This window comes from Equus asinus, chromosome 2, assembly GCF_041296235.1.
Source record: "Equus asinus isolate D_3611 breed Donkey chromosome 2, EquAss-T2T_v2, whole genome shotgun sequence".
NCBI classification, from domain to species: Eukaryota; Metazoa; Chordata; class Mammalia; order Perissodactyla; family Equidae; genus Equus; species Equus asinus.
In genome coordinates, this window is record NC_091791.1 from 116,629,968 (window position 1) to 116,652,036 (window position 22,069).

A 22,069-nucleotide genomic window follows, 5' to 3' on the forward strand; every position below is an offset into this window, starting at 1 on the left:
TGCATACAGAGTTTTACATTTTTTTTACTACCACTAGGCCTAGTAGTTTCATTACATATATGATGAGAGATTTTCAACATCAATCACCTTTCCTTTACAGAGAAAACTAGGAAGGAAGCAATTGTTAACTGTCTATCAATAATATCATTCTGTAGCAAATTTATGAATACATCATCTCATAATTCTCTAGAGATATATACCTTTCCATAGTTCCACTTCTCATCTTTATTAACAGACTCAAATTATATTTAGATTCTCTATACAATATTACAGCAAGACACCAAAGCGATAAATTTATGTTTAGCAATTAAACTTTCATATTTTATCTTATTTTGGAATGATGTATCTACTCAATGAATATTCTTTTTTTTTTGCCTTAAGGTTGTATAGCTTTAAGCTTCAAGTTACCAAATAGGGTTATTTTTCTGGGACATATCTAAAGCATAATTATTATAAAACATAAATGTGAAAAACAATTATTATAAAACATTATAAATCATATAAAACACAATTATTGAAATGTTCATTTATAAATTTTATCTTTTATTTATTCACTTCTGCTTAAAAGTTATGTTTGATTTGATCATGAAAATTTCGTGAGCTAAGCAAACAAATCTAGCCATCATTCTAAGTTATTCTTTTGGTGACAAATTAGGGAGGTATCAAATATCAGAAGCAACCAACCTAAGGATTTAAGCACATGGTTCTTCTTTCCATTTTTTTGTTTCTCTTTTTGATTTCTACAATTTTTGACATCCATCAAGCAATCCTTTTTTTTTTTTTTTGAGGAAGATTATCCCTGAGCTAACATCTTCTGCCATTCCTCCTCTTTTTGCTAAGGAAGATTGGCCCTGAACTAAGATCTGTGCCCATCTTCCTCCATTTTTTATATGTGGGATGCCTGCCAAAGCATGATTTGATAAGTGGTGTGTAGGTCTACACCCAGGAGATGAACCAGTGAACCCTGGGCCGCCAAAGTGGAGCACTTGACCATAACAGCTGCACCTCCAGGCTTACCCCAAGTAATCCATGTTTATTGTACATTTTGTTCTTAGGTTGGATTTCTGGTTTTATAATCCTAAACATCTAGTGGAGATAATTTTGGTTTAAGTTTGACTAATAAAACTAGGTATACAAAAATTATATGTCTGCAATATATTTAATGTGTGACAATTCTGAAGATATGCCTATTTTATTTTTCCCAAAATTTTTGAATCTAGCTTTATTTACCAAAGATTGTCCTAGGTCATGAGACATATATATATATATATATATATATATATATATATATGCATGCCAACAGATATCTTATAGCTTTCATTCTAAAATTTTAGCCATGGTTCAGTAAAACAGTGATACAATCAAATGGGTTTATCTCCACTTTCTATTTTCATCTGAATTGTTCTGACATGAGACAAGGTATGGTTACCTGTTTGTCAATATTTATGGAGGTTTTGAAGGTTTTCTTTTTTCCTGACGTGTAATCTGATGGAGGCTGTGAACTCAGTTTGAGGTCAGCGACTGAGGAGACATTTTGCAGCTGTCTGGATGTCTGTAAACCCCATGTGGATGAACAAAACTTTCAGTTCTGTTTTAAAATAGGCTTTCATTTTCTATTCAACCTCAGGTGGTTGCTTTTGGGGGGCCCTTAGTTATTTGAGAGCCCTTAATGGAGTGTAAGGGGCCTAAACCTAAAGTGATTTTAGGAAGGTGAAAGGCTGAAATGAGAAGGGAAGAGTCTGGCTATGTTGACAGAGGGACAGAGGAGGTAGTGGCCTGAAGGGAACATATCAAAGAATTCAAGGGAACTGGAGGTACGAGTAAATGGAGGAAGAAAGAGCGTCTGTGACAGGACGGGAGTGATTTTAGAGAAGCCAGTTTCAGAAGCCCTTACATTTCCTAACAAAGCCTTTGAATATCCAAGTTATCCTTAGTAAAATCATGCCAACAAGAAAGAAATCAGACGGAGTTGGTGGAGAGCATTTTCAGCAGAGATTCAAAAAGGGTTTCAATACACTGAGAATCCCCCATGTTCTTAACTATCGGTACGCTTATACTTATAAACAGAGAAACTCGGGACTCTTACCCCAGTTTCTGACTGCCTGACATCTAACTAGTTTTTACACAGGTGCTTGGTTTGGACTCTAACTCAACTAATGCGCAGCTGGGACTCTAACCCAGCTTCTTACAGAGAAACCTAGCACTCTAACCTAGTCTTTCTCTGTAAGGGACTGTAATACAGCTTCTAGAGTGTAATTGAAATCTTAAGAAGGAAACTTTGTCTCTACCAGCTTCAAGGGATATTTGCCTGAAACATTTGTTTAGGAGTTGGACTCACCAATGGATCCTCATCAGTCAGTCAGGAATGAAGACAAAGTATTCAAAGTGCGCACTTAGGGTCCTAGGTTAGGGGTCTAGTGGTCTTTTGATTAATCTGATCCCATCTGCTGCATGGCACTGTAATTGTCAAAGATAAGATGAGATGAACAGTAATTAAAGTGGTAAAAAAATATTTTTTTCAGGGCCTTTGCAACTGGAGAAAAAAGACCTCAGTGTAGAATGGGCTCAATTCCAAATACAGCATGGGCAAATGGGAAATTATAGCTAAAAAGCCTGGTGAGGGTCAGTGGATAAAATATAAGAGAAAACATCAAGAGTAAGGGGGGTTCTTGCTAAATCAACCTAACAGGATTCTTACTGAAAACAGCTTAGACTATTCAGACATAATTTGGTGTATGGTGGAGGATGAGAAGTATGTTAGTTGTTGAAGATGATGAGAGGTGGAAGATGAAAGACTCTTGATAAACTGACTTAGCTGGGTTTTTGTAAGGATTTTGCAGTGAAATGCAGAAATGGGCCTAGCAGAAGGTTCAGGAGCCTGATTAATGTTTGATGAAGAAAAGAATATTTGTTGCTACCAAAGTGAAATTGAATTACTGTACCATGGAGGTTAGGAAGAGTATGTTGGAATACAGAATATCCCTTAGGCTTTCTCTTAGTTTTATCATGCACTGAGATTAAGGTAAACAAAATCTACCACAACCCAATCCAAGCAGGGCTAGTAACAGCCCAGTCTCTCCAGGAATTAAAGTTTGGGTCACCCCACCAGGTAAGGAACTAAGACTAGCTAAGGTGCTGCTGAGCCAAAGAGAATGCAGAATGTTTAGCTGAGGAAAGTAGTTATACATCCATCTATGACTGTGTGACCAGTTACAGAAGTGAGGAGTATATTTGTCATGGATATTTCTTCCTTATTTTTTATGAATATATATGTGTGGGTGTGGGAGTGTGTTGTGTCTTTGTTTTATATCCTCTTATTTCCTTATTATGTGACATGAAATATGTTTAATTTGTATCGTAAGATTTAAGTATTGTTAGTTTCACATCAAACTATGTGTTATGGGATATCAAGAAGTGTAAACACTATTCAAGGATATTTTCTCCTCTTTTGGGGAAGATATTAATGTGTTTTTGGTTTTATACAGGATATTTCTCACGTATAAAGAATTACTACCTTGTTATTTTCTTTATTTGAAGGTCAAGTACAGTTCAAGATGAGGCATATCATGATGACAGGGAGTGGACTTTTGAGATTAGTTTTCTGTGTCAGCTTGATAGGGCTAAGGGAAGTCCAAATAGCTGTAAATAATTGTTTCTCCGTATGTCTTTGAGGGCATTTATGGAAGGGATTAGCATTTGATTCAGTAGACTGAGTAAACATCCACTCTCACAAATTCAGACCAGCATCATTTAATCCAAATAGAGGCCTCACTAGAACAAAAAGGTGAAGAAATTGCAAATTTCCTCTCCTCTCCTAGAGCTGGGACATCCATCTTTTCCTGCCCTTGGACATCGTTGCTCCTGGTTCTTGAGCTTTAGGCTCTGAGACTTACAGCAGCAGCCCCACGGTTCTGAGACATTTGACTTGGTACTAGGAATTACACCATCATTTCCCCTCCTTCTCAGGGCTTTGTACATAGAATAAATTATACCACTTCCAGCTTGCAGGTGGAAGATTGTGGGACACTTCAACCTTCATTACTGCCTGATAATTCCTGTAATAAATTCCTGTAATAAATACCTCTATCTATCGGTCTGTCTATATCTATCTATCTATCTATTTATCTATCTATCTATCTATCTATCTTTATATCATCTATCTCTCTCTCTAGCCATCTATCTATATATCTTACTGGTTCTGTTTTTCTGGAGATCACTGATGAATATAGATTTTGATGATGAGAGTGGTTGTGGATAAACAAACTTTTAAGCATGAGATTTCTGGATTGGCTCTGAGGTTTCTGGAATTGGATCTCTAGTCTTATTAGATATAAGAACAATAATGACTCTATTTCCAATAGTAAACAGAGCACTAGAATGGTGAGAGCTGTTTATAGAGGTAAGTAAAATACAGGCATTCAATTCTCCAAATCAGTCACTTATAGAAGTAAGGAGCTAAGTAACTCTATATATTATATTTTGAACTTTTTTTCAAATTATTTAATACAGTGATGTTGGTTGGTTCTTCCTAATATCTCTGGACAAAGCCCTTAAATAGAAGGATGTGCTCAGGTATTCAAATTATCAGCTCAAGAGTTGTAACAATGACCTAACAGCATACAGGTGTGCCCTGAGGGAGCGGCTGATCTCCTGGCAGTTCTAAAATTGCTGAAAATTAAACTCAGATTGGCTGAATTTCAAAGCAAGTTGAACTCCAAAGCAGGAAGCGTGCCCAGTGTTAAAAGGAGGATATCAATTGAGAGAGAATGAGATTCTATAATTGGGATGGATGTGCGTGGGAAGACGCTGATGAGGGTGGGGACAAGGAACCCCTAAATTGTGTCCTCCATAACCTTAGTGGCAGTAGCATCCCCAGGCTGCATGTTATCAGCCTGCCTATCCACAGTGGTATCAGCCTTTCAACCTCCATCTAATGGGATAAACCCTCCATTTTCTGAGAAAACAATAAGGGCCCCCCTTGATGCAGTTGCCACCTATGACTAGACTCAAGTTCCAGCAGGCCACTAAAGGTGTGGGACAAGTGTGACACATGAGGAGGTTCACTACACTCCAAAAGAACTATTTGAGTTTTCTAATTTACACAAGCAGAAAGCAGGGGAATATGTGTGGGAAGATTTAATAAGGGTGAGAGATAATGGTGGAAGAAAAATAATTGGGTCAGGCCAAATTTGTTCATGTGGGCCCATTAAACAGAGATTCTACATTTAATATTGCAGGACAGGGAGTTAGAAAGTGCTCTTCTGGTTTATTGGGTGATTGACTGAAACATGGATCAAAAGATGGCCCAACTTAAGTGAAATGGAAATGACCTATCTCCATTAGTTAAAAGTAGGGGATAGGAATCAAAAGCTTAGGGAGATTGGAATGTTAGAGTGCATTTGTTAGACCTACTCACCTGCACTGGGAGGATCTAGAAGATATACCTTTCATCATACTTTGAAATATAAATTTGGGAGTGGAACCCCAACATCCTTGTAGAGTTCCATATTTCTTACTCTTTTTAGACCAGAACTTACAGTGGAAACAACAGCCACTCAGTTGGAAAATGTAAATATAATGGGAGTTAGTGGATCCCACTTTGGTAGGGCCCAAGTGGCTTCACTCATTCAAAAGGCAATGTACATGTAGTTACTATAAAGTACATCAGAGTCAATATAGCAGTTCGAATAATCTGACTCGTACAGACCCCTGGAGTTGGCTAGTTAACCATTGGTTTTTCTAGAAGTGAAAAAGGTAGAAAGTCTATTAAATTCTTCCTTGATCTGATTAAGCATAAGAGTTCTAGGTTAAGTGACAAAAGTCTAATAGAATCATAAGTAAAGTGACTTTCAGCCCTTCCATTGATCCTGAATAAGACAGTTTTCAGACCCAGAACCTATTGAATACACAAGAGACCATGTTCCCTTGAGGATGAATCCAAACACACTACCAAATATTTATACTCTTACTCTTTCTAACAGCATTCCCCAAAAGGACCTCCTGATTTTTACTAGGGTAGCCATGCACTGGGGGAAGGGAAATAATCAGACCTTTCAGTGACTCATGGACACTGGCTCTGATCTGACATTCTTTCCAGGAGACCAGAAACATTGCTGTGGCCCTCCAGTCAGGGTAAGTGTTTATGGGAGTTAAGTGATCAATGTTGTTTTAGCACAGGTTTTTCTCAAAGTGGGTCCAGTGGGTCACCGAAATTATCATAGGTTATGATATATTTCTCCTATGTTCTATAATGCACAATTGGAATAAGAATACATAGCAGCTGGAAGAATTACCATATTCATTCCCTGACCTGCAGAGTGATAGCTATTACAGTGGGAAAGGCTACATGGAAGCTGTTAGAACTACCTCTACCTAGGAAAATAGTAAATCAAAAGCAGTATCTCAAATTCCTCAAGGGAATGCAGAGAATCTTGCCATCTTCAAGGACTTTCAAGGTGCAGGGGTGATGAGACCCACAACATCCACATTCAGTTTATGTTTTTGGTCCGTGTAGTACACAGACACATCTATGAGAAAGACAATGGATTATCGCTAGCTTAACAAAGTGGCGATTCCTACTGAAGCTGCTGTAGTAGATGTGGTTTCATTGCTTGAGAAAATTCACACATCCTCTGATATCCAGTATACAGCTATTGATGTGGCTATGTCTTTATCCTCCATACCTTTCCACAAAGTTCACAGGAACATTTTTCTTTCATTGGTCAAGGCCAGAAAATACCTTCACAGTTCTACTTTAGGGACATATTAACTCTCCAGACCTATAACAGTTGTTTTTCAGGAATCTTGATTGCTCCCAAAAGATGCCACACTAGTCTGTTGCATTGATGACATTATGTTGATTGGACCTCATGAGCAGGATAGGAACTTTCTAGACTTACTGGTAAGACATTTGTGTGTCAAAGGATATGGAATAAATCTGACTAAAATTCAAGGACCTACTACCTCAGTGATATTTCTATGAGTTCAGTGGTATGGGGATTATCCAGATATCCCACTTAAGGCAAAGGATAAGTTTTGCATCTGCCCCCCTACAACCAAGAACGAGACACAATGCCCAGTAGGCCTCTTTGGTTTTATGAGGCAACATGTTCCTAATTTGAGTGTGACCCTGTACTGTTTACTGAGTGACACAATCAACTCTAGTGTTGAGAAGAAGAGAAGGCTCTGGAACAGGTTCAGACTGCTGTACAAGCTGCTCTGCCATTTGGGCTATATATTCCAGCAATTCTTGAGATTCTACCATCAGGCAGGCAGCCAGTTGAATTGTTCTAGGAGTTTCATTGTCAGATAAGAATTTTGTTTGGAGCCTTTGGCAGTCTTTACAAGTACATCACAGGACTTGATTTTAGGATGATGGAGCAAGGTCCTGCTGTCATCCACAGATATCTAATCTACTTTTGAAAAACAACTCTTGGCCTAAACCTGCACCTATGGCCCCATGGAGAACTCTCTTCAATCAGTTGACTAAAAAGAAACAATGTGGGCTTTGTGTAATGGTGTTTCTGCACAATAGGAAGACACCAAAAGTGGAGAACTGCAGCCATACAACCACTTCAGGGACATCTCTTAAGGACAGTGGTGTAAGGAATATCTTCCAGTGGGCAGAACTTTGGGCAGCGTAGGTGGTTGTTCACTTTGCTTGAAAGGAGAAATGACCAGAAGTATGATTATATACATTTCATGGCCTGTGGACAATGCTTTGACTTAATGATCATAGACTTGTGAGGAAAATAATTGGAAAGTTGGTGACAATGAAATTTGGGGAAGAGGTATACAGATGACTTCTCTCAATGGGCAAAAGAAGCCAAAGATTTTGTTTCCCATGTGAATGCTCACCAAGGGGTGATCTCATTAGCATAGTATTTGAATAATCAAGTGGATAGGATGACACATTAGTGGAGAACAGTCACCATCTTTCCTTAGCCACCCCTGTCATTGCTCAGTGGACTCATGAACAAAGTGCCCTTGGTGGCAGGGGTGATTATGCATGGGCTAAACAGCATTGACTTCCACTCACTGAGTCTGAGTGCCCAATCTGCCAGCACCTGAGAGTACACTGATTCCCTCATATGACACCATTCCACAGGTTATTCAACCAGTTGCCTGGTGGTAGTTTAATTACATTGGACCCATTCTATCATGGAAGTGGCTGCATTTTCTCCTTACTGGAATAGAAACTTAAACCTGATACAGACTTGCCTTGCCTGCATGTAATGCTGCTGCCAAAACTGCCATCAGTCTCATTGTTTCAGATTAAGAAACACACTTCACAAAAAAAGAAGTGCAGGAATGGGCCCATGCTCATTGAAATCACTATCTTTATGTGCTCCCTAAGTCCTGAAACAGCTGATTTACAGGATGGTGGAAGGGTCTATTGAAGACTCAGTTACAGTGCCAACTAGGCAGCAGTATATTGCAACTCTGTGGCAAGGTTCTCCAGGAGGCTGTGTAGACTCTGAATCAGTGTCCAATATATGCTAATGTCTTTCTGATAGCCAGGATTTATGGATTCAGGAATTAAAGTGTAGAAACGGGAGGGGCGCTATTCACTGATTCCTCTAGTGATCATTAGCAACACTTTACTTTCTATTCCTTCATCTTTATGTTCTCTTGACCTAGAGGTTTAGCCAGAGGAAGCAGTGCTTCCACCAGGAGACAAAACAGTGATTCCCCTTAACTGGAATTTGAGACTGCCGCGAGGCCACATTGGGCTCCTCATGCCTCTGAATCTTCAGGCAAGGAAAGGATTTACTTTGCCACCTGAAATGTTTGATTCTGAGGTCGGAGAAAAACCACAGCTGGAGTAGATAAAGTGGTAAAAACAGATTTATTCAGGACTATTGTAAAAGGGAAAAAGAGATCTCAGAATAGAAGAGGGTTCAATTCTGAATACAGCAGGGGCAAGTGGAAATTTATAGCCAAGGAGCCTGTTGAGGGTTACTAGATTGAAATCACTGATAGAAAACATCATGAGGGGTTATCTGGCTACATTGACTCAGCAGGATTCTTGCTGAAGACAGAAAAGTCAGTTGAGACTTCACCTGGTTGTTGGTAAGGATACCCAATTAGATATTGAGGGTGATTAGATATGGACAATGAGGGATTTTCACCTGACTTATGGTTATTGCTAAGTTTGTTTGTTTGTTCTTTTTTTAGCTGAGGAAGATTCTCTCTGAGCTAATATCTCTGCCAATCTTCCTCTATTTTGTGTGTAAGTTGCCACCACAGCATGGCTGCTGATGAGTTGTGTAGGTCACGCCCAGGAACCAAACTGGTGCCTCCAAAATTGAGAGCCTCCAACTTAACCACTGGCCCATGGGGCTGGCCCAATATTGCTAAGATTTTTAAAAGCAGATGCACAGATGGGACTAGGAGAATGTTCAGCAGCCTGGCTGAAGTTTGGTCAAGCAAAGTATGTTTCTCAGTACCCCCTCATGTTCAAGAAAAGAAGAGATGCTCTTTTCTTTGAACAATATAAGTTCATATTTTCTTCATCAACATTTTTCTTTAAGGACCGGCTGAATCATCTGTTTAGACTTGATAGTAGCACCTATTTTCTTAAAGGTAGTAACTGGAATTTAATGAGGAGAGCTTCTATGAAAGTAAAAGAAAAATAAAGATTAGTAATTGAAAGCCCAGTTTCTGAATCTAGATAGCAGCCAATCAAGATATAGACATAGGTTCAAAGCCTATTAGGATGGAGGAGTGAAGGCAGCAGTGGCAACCCAATGGATTTCCTGGTTTTCAGTTTGAATGTTGGTGGTGATGACATCAGGTGTTCAGGTGAACTTTCTGAGTGGCTCACACAGCACGTGGCATGAAGGTTGCCTATACATACTCTATTATGGTGATTTCCTTGATGTTTATGTCAAGGCATCCAACTTCAGCTTGCTGTGCTAAGGGAAAAGGCAGTTTTAGTTCTCAATGATTACAAGTAGAAGGAAGAAAAATTGGACACATTAATTGGATAGTTGTAGCCAGATCTTGGAGACAACTAGAAGAATTCAGGCTTTGGCATGGACTGGTATAACATGCAAGATGGATAACACAAGGGTATAAAATAATTTTCCATTGAAACATAATTTTTCACTCTAAAATCTCTATGATTTCTATCAAAGAGCTTCAAAGTCAGACTAATTTGTTTGCAAAAGAAGTCTAGTCTCATTAAATACGGCTTGATTATTTACATAAGTGCAGCAAGAAGACTGATTGACCACATAGGTCTCTTGAATTTGCTTGAACTTCTCACAAGGAATCTCATATTGGACTTCATAATTTTGAGTCAATTCTTCTCAAGTTCCCCAAGATATCCTGAAGTTATGGGCCTGTCTAGAAGCTACCTTTCTTCGTTGCTTGTAATGCAATGAACACTACAAGACACTTAAAGGCCGTTTATTCTAAAGGGACTTTCTAGGCATTGGCTCCTTAAAGTCAACTGTAATTATTTAAAGCTGTCTGGTCATATATGATTTGATATTCATCATTCAGGAATATGGCATTCCAATGAAAGCCTTGGTAATATAACCAATATTTCTAATTGTGTCCTGTTACAAAGAGAACAGATTCTTATTGAACTTATGCAATAACTATATTACCAGAAAAATAAGAATACTCACTAAGTTTTAAAATACTGCAGATATCTTCTAGGCAGAAAATATAATTGTTTTATCTTGGGTCACAAAGGTTGAGTTTGCAAATTGCCACAAATTACACATAGCTTAATAGAAAAGGGTTTCCTTAATTCTGGAAACATTTTTTAAAAAGCAGTGTTTTTAAACAGGAAGTCATAAAAATTGCAATTATCCTCACCAGTCATTCAGCCCCATGGATTTAATTCTTGTTCTACTAGATGTTGGGTTAGCATTTTATGAATCTATCAGCTTCTTCACTACTTCTGGAAATTCCTTCTTAGTCAAGAGCACATTCTCAAAGTTTTTCAGGGGAGGCCATCATGGAGCATCATGGCTGTTATAAACATAGCTGATTATAAACATTTTCAAAGAAGAACCAAAGACAAACAATGACTGGCTGTGATTGACAAGTGAGTTAAAATGGCCATGGTTAAATTTCTGATGAGAGTTCATTTGATAAGGAAAATTAGTTATTTCTGTGGCATGTAACATTCTGACCTAATAACCATAAAACAAGGATATTGATGAAGTGACAAGATTTCAAAAGCCAATACAGAAAGTTACCTGGTTGTAAAAAAATCTAGCTCAAGTAATATTAAGGCATGGTCTTCCAAAGTAATCAAAGACCTGATAAAGACAACATGAAGCAGAGGAAATTATTTTAAGACACTAAATCTTGGTTTCCCAGGCAGAGTATTTAAAAGATAAAAAAGCATGTTTTTATAAATTCTTATTAATACTAGACCAATAATATAAGAAAATATTGTTCTATTTTCTGAGAGAGAACCAAATTGTGATTTTGCATTAGCGTCCTATTAATGTTAAGGCTAATCTTTTTTCTTTTTTTTTGAGAAAAATTAGCCTTGAGCTACCATCTGCTGCCAATCCTCCTCTTCTTGCTAAGGAAGACTGGCCCTGAGCTAACATCCATACCCATCTTCCTCTACTTTATATGTGGGACGCCTACCACAGCATGCCTTGCCAAGCAGTGCCATGTCCGCATCTGGGATGCAAACTGTCGAACCCTGGGCGACCAAGAAGCGGAACGTGCGAACTTAACTGCTGCACCACCAGGCCAGCCCTGCTAAGGCTAATTTTTTAAAAAAACTTCACAAGAAAAGATTCATTTTCCAAGATTCATTTCAACAATCATTCTATAACGTTGTAAAAATCCATTCAGTTTTTGTGTTAGTCTTTTCATCTTTCTCCTTCTTGGACAACCAATTTTTCTGCTTTAGGACAAAGTGATTCTCTTTTACCCTTAACAAAAGACACATTCTTCATCTCTTGCCTTATCAAAATTATATTTTGCTTTCCTTGCATAAAGAGTATTTTTTAACCAAAGTTAGTTCTAGTAATGTCATTTACAAACATTGATTAGAATTTTTAACTAAGGGTCACCTTTCTTTTACAAGGAAACCTGGGAATTAAGCAGTTTTGCCTGTATGCCACATACTATCATTCTCTACAAAATTTATGAATACACCATTTCATAATTTCCTGGAGACATAATAAGCCTTTTCATAGTACAAATCTCATGTTTATTAACAGAAACAAATAAATTTAGCTTCTGTATACTATATAATATAAGGTGCCAAAAGTAGATAAACTTTCCATTCAATAATTAATATTTCAACACTTGATCTTACTTGGAAATGTTCTAGATATTCATTGAATATCCATTATTTACTTTAACTAAGTATAGCTTTAGGTTTTAAGTTACCAAAAATGTTTTGGAAATATTTTTAATTAGACATATTATAAAACATAATCATTGTACAAGATTGCATTTATAAACTTCATCCCATTTACACCTACCTAATTCACTTGTTCTTACCAATTATAATAGATCATGAAAATTTTATGAGCTAAACAAATAAGTGAGGCAATCATCCTACATTATTTTTCTTGTTGACAAATTAGGCAAGTATAAAAAAATCACAGAAGTAAAGAACCTAGAAAGTGAGACATGTGGTTCTTCCCTCTTTTTCTTCTTGTTTTTTTTTAATTTTTAATTTACTGCTTTGTTTAATATGCATTGAACAACTCATTTAATGTACATTTTTTAGGTTGGATTTATATATATATTTACCGAGGTCACATTAGTTGTATAGTTTTATACACTTAAATCAGTAGTAGAGATAACATAAATTTGATTACTAAACAGAAGTAGAAAGAAATTTTATGTGCACATTATATTTAATGCTGACAACTCTAAAACATGCCTGTTTTTATTTTACTAAGAATTTTTTTAAAATAGGGTTTTTTTGTATATATTTGAGGAAGATTAGCTCTGAGCCAACATCTGTTGCCAATCTTCCTCTTTTTTTTTGCTTCAGGAAGATTGTTGCTGACATAACATCTGTGCCAATCTTCCTCTATTTTATGCGGGATGCACCCACAGCAGGGCTTGACCAGTGGTGCTAGGTCAGTGCCCAGGATCCAGACCTGTGAACCCCAGGCCACTGAAGTGGAGCATGTGAACTTAACTACTGCACCACCAGGCCGACCCCTAAAAATAGTGTTTTTAATCTAAGTTTATCCCAGGTAAAGTTCACTTAAATAAAGTAGGTTTGTTTCGATATTTCTGGGAGATTTAGGAATACTTAATTTACGAAAGCATTCATTAGCCTAAGCCAATCTGAATAACACCCCTTTAAGGGATTCTATAAATTAATTTAATAATGTCATTCAGAAGTAGAAAATGTCACGTATACATAACATACACACATTTATAAACATACATAAACTTAGAGAAAAATAAAAAACAGAGGTCTTACAGCTTTCCTTCTAAATTTTAAGCCCTGACTCATTAAAATATAATAATACAGTCTCACTGATTTATCACTTCCTTATAGTTTTAGCTGAACTGTGTTTCTGGCAAATGGGTAAGTTAAGGTTACCTGTTTACCAATATTTGTGGAAGAGACTGCTAACATTTTTTTGCCCTGACATGTAATTTGATGGAGATTTGGACTACATTTTAGGCCAGTGATGGAGGAGACAAATACAAGCTGTCTGGATGCTCCAAAACCCATCTAAGTGGACAAAACATCCAGTGCTGTTTCCAAATAGCCTTTTGTAATCCTCAGTTGATCGTTTTTGGGGATCCCTTACTTTCTTGAGAACCCTCGATGGAAGGTAAGAGGCCTAAAGTTCAAGTGACTGTAGGGAGCTGAGGAGCTGAAGTGGAACGGGGCCTGAGAGCGTGGACAGAGGGAGGAGGAAGCAGGGGTTTGAAGTGGGACATATCAAAGGATTCAAGGGAACTGAAGGGAAGAAGCAAAGCAGTAAAAGGAAGAAGCAGGAACATCTGTGATAGAAAGGGAGAGATTTAAGGAGCCAGTTTGGGGAGATTTTGTTTCCCAAAGTGGCCCTTAAAGATCCAAATTATCCTTAGTAAAATTATGCCTGTAGAAAGGAAGCAAACTGAGTCAGTGGTGCCTGTGGTAAACCATGGTTCTAGAATGGGGTTTGTAGTCCACTGAGAAGCTTCCACATGCTTAACTAATGATGACTTTAATACTTATGAACAGGCAAACTTGGGACAGCTTGTGCTTGCCTGGGACTGTTTTGTGCTGGTTTCAGCCTATAGGTCATGATGTTATCAGCTAGAAAGAAATTCCTGGGGGCACTCACCTGGGCCCAGATTTCCGTGTGGGAACCAGCATTGTAGCTAGACTGGTCCTTGTCATTCTTATTATGATTGCAAGGTGCCGTCAGCAATAATCATCAGGAAACTTTGAAAGAAATAAAGTTTATTGCTCACAGGTTCTGCAGGGGACACAGCATGCCTAGGGCCCCACAGCAAAGTCAAAGGTAGAGAGAGAGTGTGGGCCAGGGTTTTATTCTACTTTTATTTTGGTTGAGGGTAGGGGTTTTGCAGGTTCTCTTTATGTGTGGATTTAAAACATAAGAGCAGCAATTAAAGCATGAGAAGAAAAAAGAAAAGGAAGGAAAGGTGGGCATACAATCATTTATCTGAATCAACCAAAGATCTCCAAACAAAGGAACATTAATGAGGGTTGCCTGGCATTTTATCTGGTTCTGGGATGGCGATGTGTTTACTAAAGATAGCCACCTTTAGGGGGATGCCTCTGTAATCAACCATTAACTCAGGCCCTTTCATTACAATAATACTAATAATAAAACCTGTCAGGTGTTTATGCTACAGGAGCTCTAACCCAGCTTCTTACAAAGAAACACAGCGCTCTAACCTGCCTCAGTTTGTCTGGACGCTACCCCAGCGTCTAGAGTATACTGAAAATCTTATGAATCAAAATCTGTCCCTACCAGCTACAAGGGAAATTTGTCTGAACCGGTGATTTAAGGGTTGGACTCACCAATGGATCCCCAGTCAGCCCATTAGGAATAAAAACAAATGCTTCAAATGCTTCAAAGCAGCACTCATACATGGGGCCCCGGGGAAATAATCTGAGGCTCCATGATGAATCTGATCTATCTGAGTTTTTGCATCATAACTGTCAAAGAAAAACAAGAGATTTAAATGGGTAAAAGTAGATTTTACTCAAAACTATTTCAGTAGGAGAAAACAGATCTCAGTATAGAAATAGGATCAAATCCAACTACAACATGGGCAAGTGAGAATTTATAGCCAGGGAGCCTGATGGGTCAATGGATGGAAAATTACTAGAAGCAAACATCAAGGGTAAGGGAGATTTTGACCAAACAGACCTAACAATTCTTGTTGAAGACAAACCAGGTGGATCAGTTATCATCTGGAAGATAGTAGACAATGAGAAATCTGATTAGATATCAAGAGTGATCAGAAGTGGAGAATGAGAGACTCTGGCTAAACTGACTTAGCAGGGTTCATCCTAAGGGTTTTACAAGGAAGTGCACAGAGGATCCTAGGGGAAGGTTCAGGAGCCTATCTAAAGTTTGGTAAAGCAAAGAATCTATGCCACTCCCAAAGGGAAATTGGATAACTACTCCAGAATGGAGGTTAGTAAGAGTATATCTGGAATACAGAATGTCCCTTAGGGTTTGTCGTAGTATTACTGTGCAAGTGATTAAGTCCAATGGAAAATTTTTTAAAAACCCAAGCGAGATTAGTAATGACCCAGACATTTCAGGAAGGAAGATTTGGGTCACCCCACTGGGTAAACAACCACTACTAGCTGAGGTGCTTGCTGATACAAAGGGAATATAGAATGAGTATTGGAAGATATCATGTGTTAAATGAATCAGGACTGTAACTGTCATGAGGAGTTATTTATAATTTTGTTATGAGTATGTTTGCTGTATGCATGTATGTGTGTGTGCATCAAATGTCTTGGTTTTCTATCCTTACCCCCTTATCATGTGATGTCAGACATATTGACTTTATATCATAGTATTTAAGTATTGTTCATTTTGCATGATACTATTTTTTACAGGATATCTAGAAAATTAAACATCATTCAAGGATTTACTTCATCTTTTGCAGAAGAGGTGAGTGTTTTTGATTGTATGTGGAATACTTCTATCATGCTAGGCAGAATTATGACCTTATTATTGTCTTTACTTGGAGATTAAGTATGGTTGAAGGAATTTGGTAGAGGTGTCAAGTTGAGGTAGACTTGTGATAATTAATGTTGTGTCAACTTGATTGGGCTCAGGGCAGTCCAGATATGTGGTAAAACATTGTTTCTGAGTGTGTCTCTAAGGGTTTTCTGGAAGGAATTGGCATTTGATTCAGTGGCTTAGTAAAGAGATTTTCCCTTACCAATGTGGGATAGTAATACCCAGTCAAATAGGGGGCCACAATAAAAGAAAAAGACAAAGGCAGGGCAAATTCCATCTCCTCTCCTAGAGCTGGGACATCTATCACTTTCTGCCCTGAGACATCTGAGATCCTGGTTCTTGGGCCTTTGAATTCTAGGATTTACACCAAGGGCACCCTCATTCTCCAATCTTTGGCTTGAGACTGGGAGTTACACCTTTGCCACCTCTGGTTCTCAGGCTTTTGGAGTCAGGCTTAATTAAACTACCAACTTTTTTGTTCTCCAGTTAGCAGATAACTTATGGTGGAACTTCTGTCTTCCATAACCACCTAAGCCAACTTCTCTACTAAATCCCATCTTATATCTATGTGTATATCTTTCTATCTACCTATTTTCTGTCTATACATGTATCTGTCTTTCTTTCTATCCTATAGGTTCTGTTTTTCTGGAGAACCCTGGCAAATTTAACTTTGCTTATGGAGAGTGGTTCTAGAGAACAGAATTTTAAAGATGGATTTTCTGGATTGGTTCTAGGGTTTCTGGAAATGCTCTCTAATTTGACTAGATTCAGTGGTGCCAATGATTCTATTTCCATTAGTAAAGAGAGCAACACTTGTCTATGGTGTGAACTGTGTGGAGAGATATGCAAAATATTTGCACTGGATATTTCTAATTAACCACTTATAAGAAGAAAGGACTTAACTATCTCTGTACATGAAGCTTTTGAACAATTTTGGAAAACTAAGGAATATCATAACCTTGGTTGGTTCTGCCTAATGTCACCAGACAAAGTGATGAAAGAAAGGATAAGCTCAGAGATTCAAATTCTCAGCTCAAGCTTGCATTAACGACTGAAGAACTTCAAAGTGTGCCCTGAGGGAGACACTTATGTCTATTAGGGCTGAAACTGCTGTAAACCAAACTGAGACTGGATGAATTTCAAAGAAAGTTGAACACACAGACTCCTAGGGTATCTACTATTAATGCCAGAGCATTGATAGTGAAACAGCAGTATCCTGTAGTTTGGCATGGGAACATGTAAGAAGAGCCTGATAAAGCTGGGGACATCCAGCCCATAAATTATGATAGAATCTTCTTTGCCAGTGGAACTGATTTCCCCACCCCGGTTGATATGGCCTCCCCATTCCCAACAAAACTGGCCTCCCCAACACCACATTAATGGCCCCCCTCAGGCAATTGCCACCTATGACTAGACTTGATTATGTTCCAGTACATCTCTAAAGGAGAGGTACGAAAAGTGACACATGAGGAAGTGTGCTACACTCCAAAAGGTCTACTTGAATTTTATAATTTATATAAGCAGAAATCGGGGGGAATGTGTGTGGGAATGGGTATAAGGGTGTTGGATAATGGCAGACAGAATTTAAAGCTGAGTTGGTCTGATTTGTTTTCTTTCAGTTTTATTGAGATATAATTGACATACAACACTGTATAAGTTTAAGGTGTACAGCATGATAACTTGAATTACATATATTGTGAAATGATTACCACAATAAGTTTAATTAACATCCGTTGTCTAATATAGATAAAACAGAATAACAATGTATTTTTTCATTGTGAAGAAAATTGTTAATATTTACTTGCTTAACAACTTTCAAATATACCATACAACAGTGTTAACTATAATCATCATGCTGTACATTACATCTCTAGTAGTTATTTATCTTGTAACTGGAAGTTTGCACCTTTTGACTACTTTCATACAATTCCCCCATCCAGCTTCCTTTGATAGCCACAATCTGATAATTTTTCTACGAGTTTGTTTTATTTTTGTTTCTTTTTTAGATTCCACATATAAGTGAGATCACACAGTATTTGTCTTTATCTCAGTTATTTTGCTTAGCATAATGTGCACAAGGTCCACTCATACTGTGGCACATGTCAAGATTTCCTTGTTTTTTATGGCTGAACTTCTTTCTATATATCTATATTTATATCCATGTATCTGTCAGTATATCACAGTTTCTTTATCCATTTATCTGTTGATGGACACTTAGGTTGTTTCCATGTCCTGGCTATTGTAAATAATGCTGCAATGAACATGGGGAGGCAGATACTTCTTTGATATACTGATTTTATTTTCTTGATATATACATAGAAGTGGAATTGCTGGATCATATAGTTGTTCTATTTTTAATTTTTGGAAAAACCTCAATACTGTTTCCAATAGTGTCTGTACCAATTTATAGCCCCACCAGTACTGTACAAGCCTTTCTTTTTCTCTACATCCTCACCTTATCTCATGTCTTTTTTTTTTCTTTTTTTGGTGAGGAAGATTCACCCTGAGCTAACATCCATTGCCAATCTTCCTCTTTTTGCTTGAGGAAGATTGCCCCTGAGCTAACATCCGTGCCAGTCTTCCTCTATTTTTTATGTGGGATGCCACCACAGCATGGCCTAACGAGTGGTGTGTAGGTCCATGCCCAGGATCTGAGCCTGAAAACGCCAGGCCACCAAAGCAGAGCGCATGAACTTAACTACTACGCCACCAGGCTGGCCCCTTATCTCTTGTCTTTTGATGATAGCCATTTAACAGGCATGAAGTAACATCTCATTATTTTTTATTTACTTTTCCCTAATGTTTAGTGACATTGAGCACTTTTTCATGTACCTGTTAGTCATTTGAATATCTTACTTGGAAAAATGTCTATTTATGTATTTTGCCCATTTTAATTGGACTATTGTCTACTATTGAGTTGTATGATTTCTTTATATATTTGGGGTGTTAACCCCTTATCAGATATATGATTTGTAAATATTTTCTTCCATTCTGGTGGTTGCCTTTTCATTTTATTGATTGCCAAATTTATTGATATGGGCTAATGAAGCAGAGATTGTGCATTTAATGTTACAGTGTTGGGAGTTAGAAAGGTCTCTAACAGTTTGTTGGGATAGATGGCTGAAATATGGATCAAAAGATGACCCAATGTGGGCGAAATGGAAATGCTTGATCTCCCTTCATTTAATTCAAAATTTGAGGTACACTGGAAGGTTAGAATGGATTTGTTCTACTGACCTACACTGGGAGGATCTAGACCACATACCTTTCACCAATACTTTGAGAAATAAATTTCAGCCTCCATAGGCAAGGTATGTGTAGTTACTGCAACACACATGAGAATCAAGGAGAATTCAGAATAGTCTGTCTACCACAAACCTATGTCTTAGGCTAGTTAATCATGGTATTCCTAGAAGTTAAGGAGATGGAAAAGCTACTAAATTTTTACTTGACCTGCATGAGCAGAAATGATCTAGGTCAAAGTAACAAAAATCTAACTTCAATAATAAAAATAGAGTGTCTCAGCACATCAGTCAATTCACAGACTTGAGCATCTTTACAGACCCAGAATCCCTTGAATGAAGGCGTGACCAAATGTCCTAGATGAAGGAACCTAATACACTAGCAAAATTTATACACTTTATTTTTTCCTAGCCTTCCTTTTGCCTTTACCAGGGTAACTATGAATTGAGGACAAATAAATAATCGTACAATTCTGGGACTCTGACTCTGCACTGACATTGTTTCCAGGATCCAAAACATAACATGGCCCTCTAGTCAGAGGAGGGCCTTATTGTGGACAGGTGATAGATGGATCTTTAACTCAAGGACCATCTCACATTGGTACCAAAAGATTCCCAAACCTATCCTGTGGTTTTGTTTCACATGTAGATTACATAATTGGAATAGTGACACTTAGCACCTGACATAGTCCCTTTTTGGTTGCCTAATCTGAAGAATGAGGCCTATTGTGGTACCAAAGGCTATATGGAAATCATTTGAACTGCCTTTACCCGGTAAAATAGTAAATCAAAAGCAATACTGCATTTCTGGAAGAATTGCAGAGATCCATACCACCATCAAGCACTTGCAAGAAATGGGGGTGTTCATTTTCACCACATCCCCCAGAAACTCTTTTGTCATGTGCAGAAGACAGATGGATCTTAGAGAATAACATTGATTAAGGAAATCTTGACCAAAGGTGACACTGTTGAAGCTGCTATACCAGATATGGTTTCCTTTCTTGAGCAAATTCACACATCCTCTGGTACTCAGTAAGCAGCTACCTGGCAAATGGCTTTTCTTCATATCTCTCCTAAAAGCCCACAATAATCAGTTTCAGTGCAGATGGCAAGGCCAACAATATACCTTCACTGTCCTACATTAGGGTTATATCAGATCTCCAGCCGTATGTCACAATTTAGTTTGCAGGGATGTTGATTGCCTTTCCCCTCCATAACATGTCACACAGATTCATTATGTTGTGAAATTATGCTGAATGGACATAGTGAGTGGGAATAGTAACTACTCTACATTTATTTGTAAGACATTTATGTGTCAGAATGTCAGGAATAAATCAGACTAAAATTCAAGGGAATTCTACATAAGAGAAAGCTCTAGGAGTCTAATTGTATGAGGTGCGTCCAGATATCCCTTTTAAGTTTAGAATATTTTGTTGCATCTGGCCCCTCCTGCAACCAAGAAGAAGGCACAATGTCTTGTGGGCATCTTTGGATTTATGAGGCAATATATCCACATTTGAGTGTGTTATTCTTGCCCATTTATGGAGTGTGCCAAAAAGCTGTTACTTTTCAGTGGGGCCCAGAACAGGACATGGCTCTGCAACAGATGTAGGCTGCCAGTACAGGTGCTCTGCCATTTGGGCCATATATTCCAGCTAACTCAATGGTTCTTGAATTTCATTGGCAGATAGGAATGCTGTTTAGAGCCTTAGCAGCCTGTATAGATGAATCAAAGCTTAGGCATTTATTATTTTTGAGCAAGGCCCTGCTATCATTTTCAGATAACTCCCCTCCTTTTGAGACAAATTTTGTACTGCTGATGGGCCTTAGCGAAGACTGAATGGTTGAACATGGGCCAGTCAGATACCCTGAGGCCTGAGTTCATGCCCATCATGAGATGGGCATGCACATCAATACCCCATCATGAACTGAAATTAGTTTATACGTGATTAGGCCCATGAGCGCCTGAAGGCACAAGTAAGTTATATGAAGAAGTAACCGAAATGCCCGTGGACCCTACTGCTGCTACTCTGCCTTTTATCTCCCATTCCACAACTATGGCCTTGTGATGAGTTCCTTTAGATTGACAGAGAAAGAAAAATATGGTCCTGATTTATAGGTGATTCTGTACAATATGCAGACACCACAGGAAAGTTGAGAGACTACAGTACTATACCCCCTCTCTGGTATATTCCTGAAGGATAGTGGTGAAGGAAAATCCCCCTGGTATACAGGACTTCATGCAGTGCAACCAGATGTTCAAATTGGTTGAAAGGAGAAATGATCAGACATGGAATTATATACTGATTCATGTGCCATGATCAATGGTCAGACTTTATGGCCAGGGAATTCCAAGGAATATGATTGGACAATTGATGATAATGAAATTTGAGTATGAAGTATATGGATACACCTCTCTCAATGTGCAAAAAATCATAAAGATATTGTATCCCATGTGAATGCTCACCAAAGTTTGAACACAGCAGAGGAGGTTTTCAAACATCAAGTGGATGGGATGGGACATTGTATGTATATCAATCTGCCTCTCTCCCCTACTCATGCCTGTCATTGCCCAGTAGGCTCATGAACAAGGTGGCCATCTAGACAGGGACAGAGGTTATAAATGGGCTCAGAAACATGGTCTTCCAC

General features: G+C 38.2%; 1 long non-coding RNA gene across 2 annotated transcripts in view; it reads left to right on the forward strand.

The window, feature by feature from the left end:
- LOC123283448 (uncharacterized) overlaps nt 1-22,069 on the forward strand; it is a 174,899-nt gene that overhangs the window by 58,493 nt on the left and 94,337 nt on the right. For both annotated transcript variants that reach the window (XR_011498016.1, XR_011498017.1), the window contains exon 5: nt 16,052-16,106. This is a non-coding gene — a long non-coding RNA (uncharacterized lncRNA). The remainder of the gene's footprint in view (nt 1-16,051; nt 16,107-22,069) is intronic.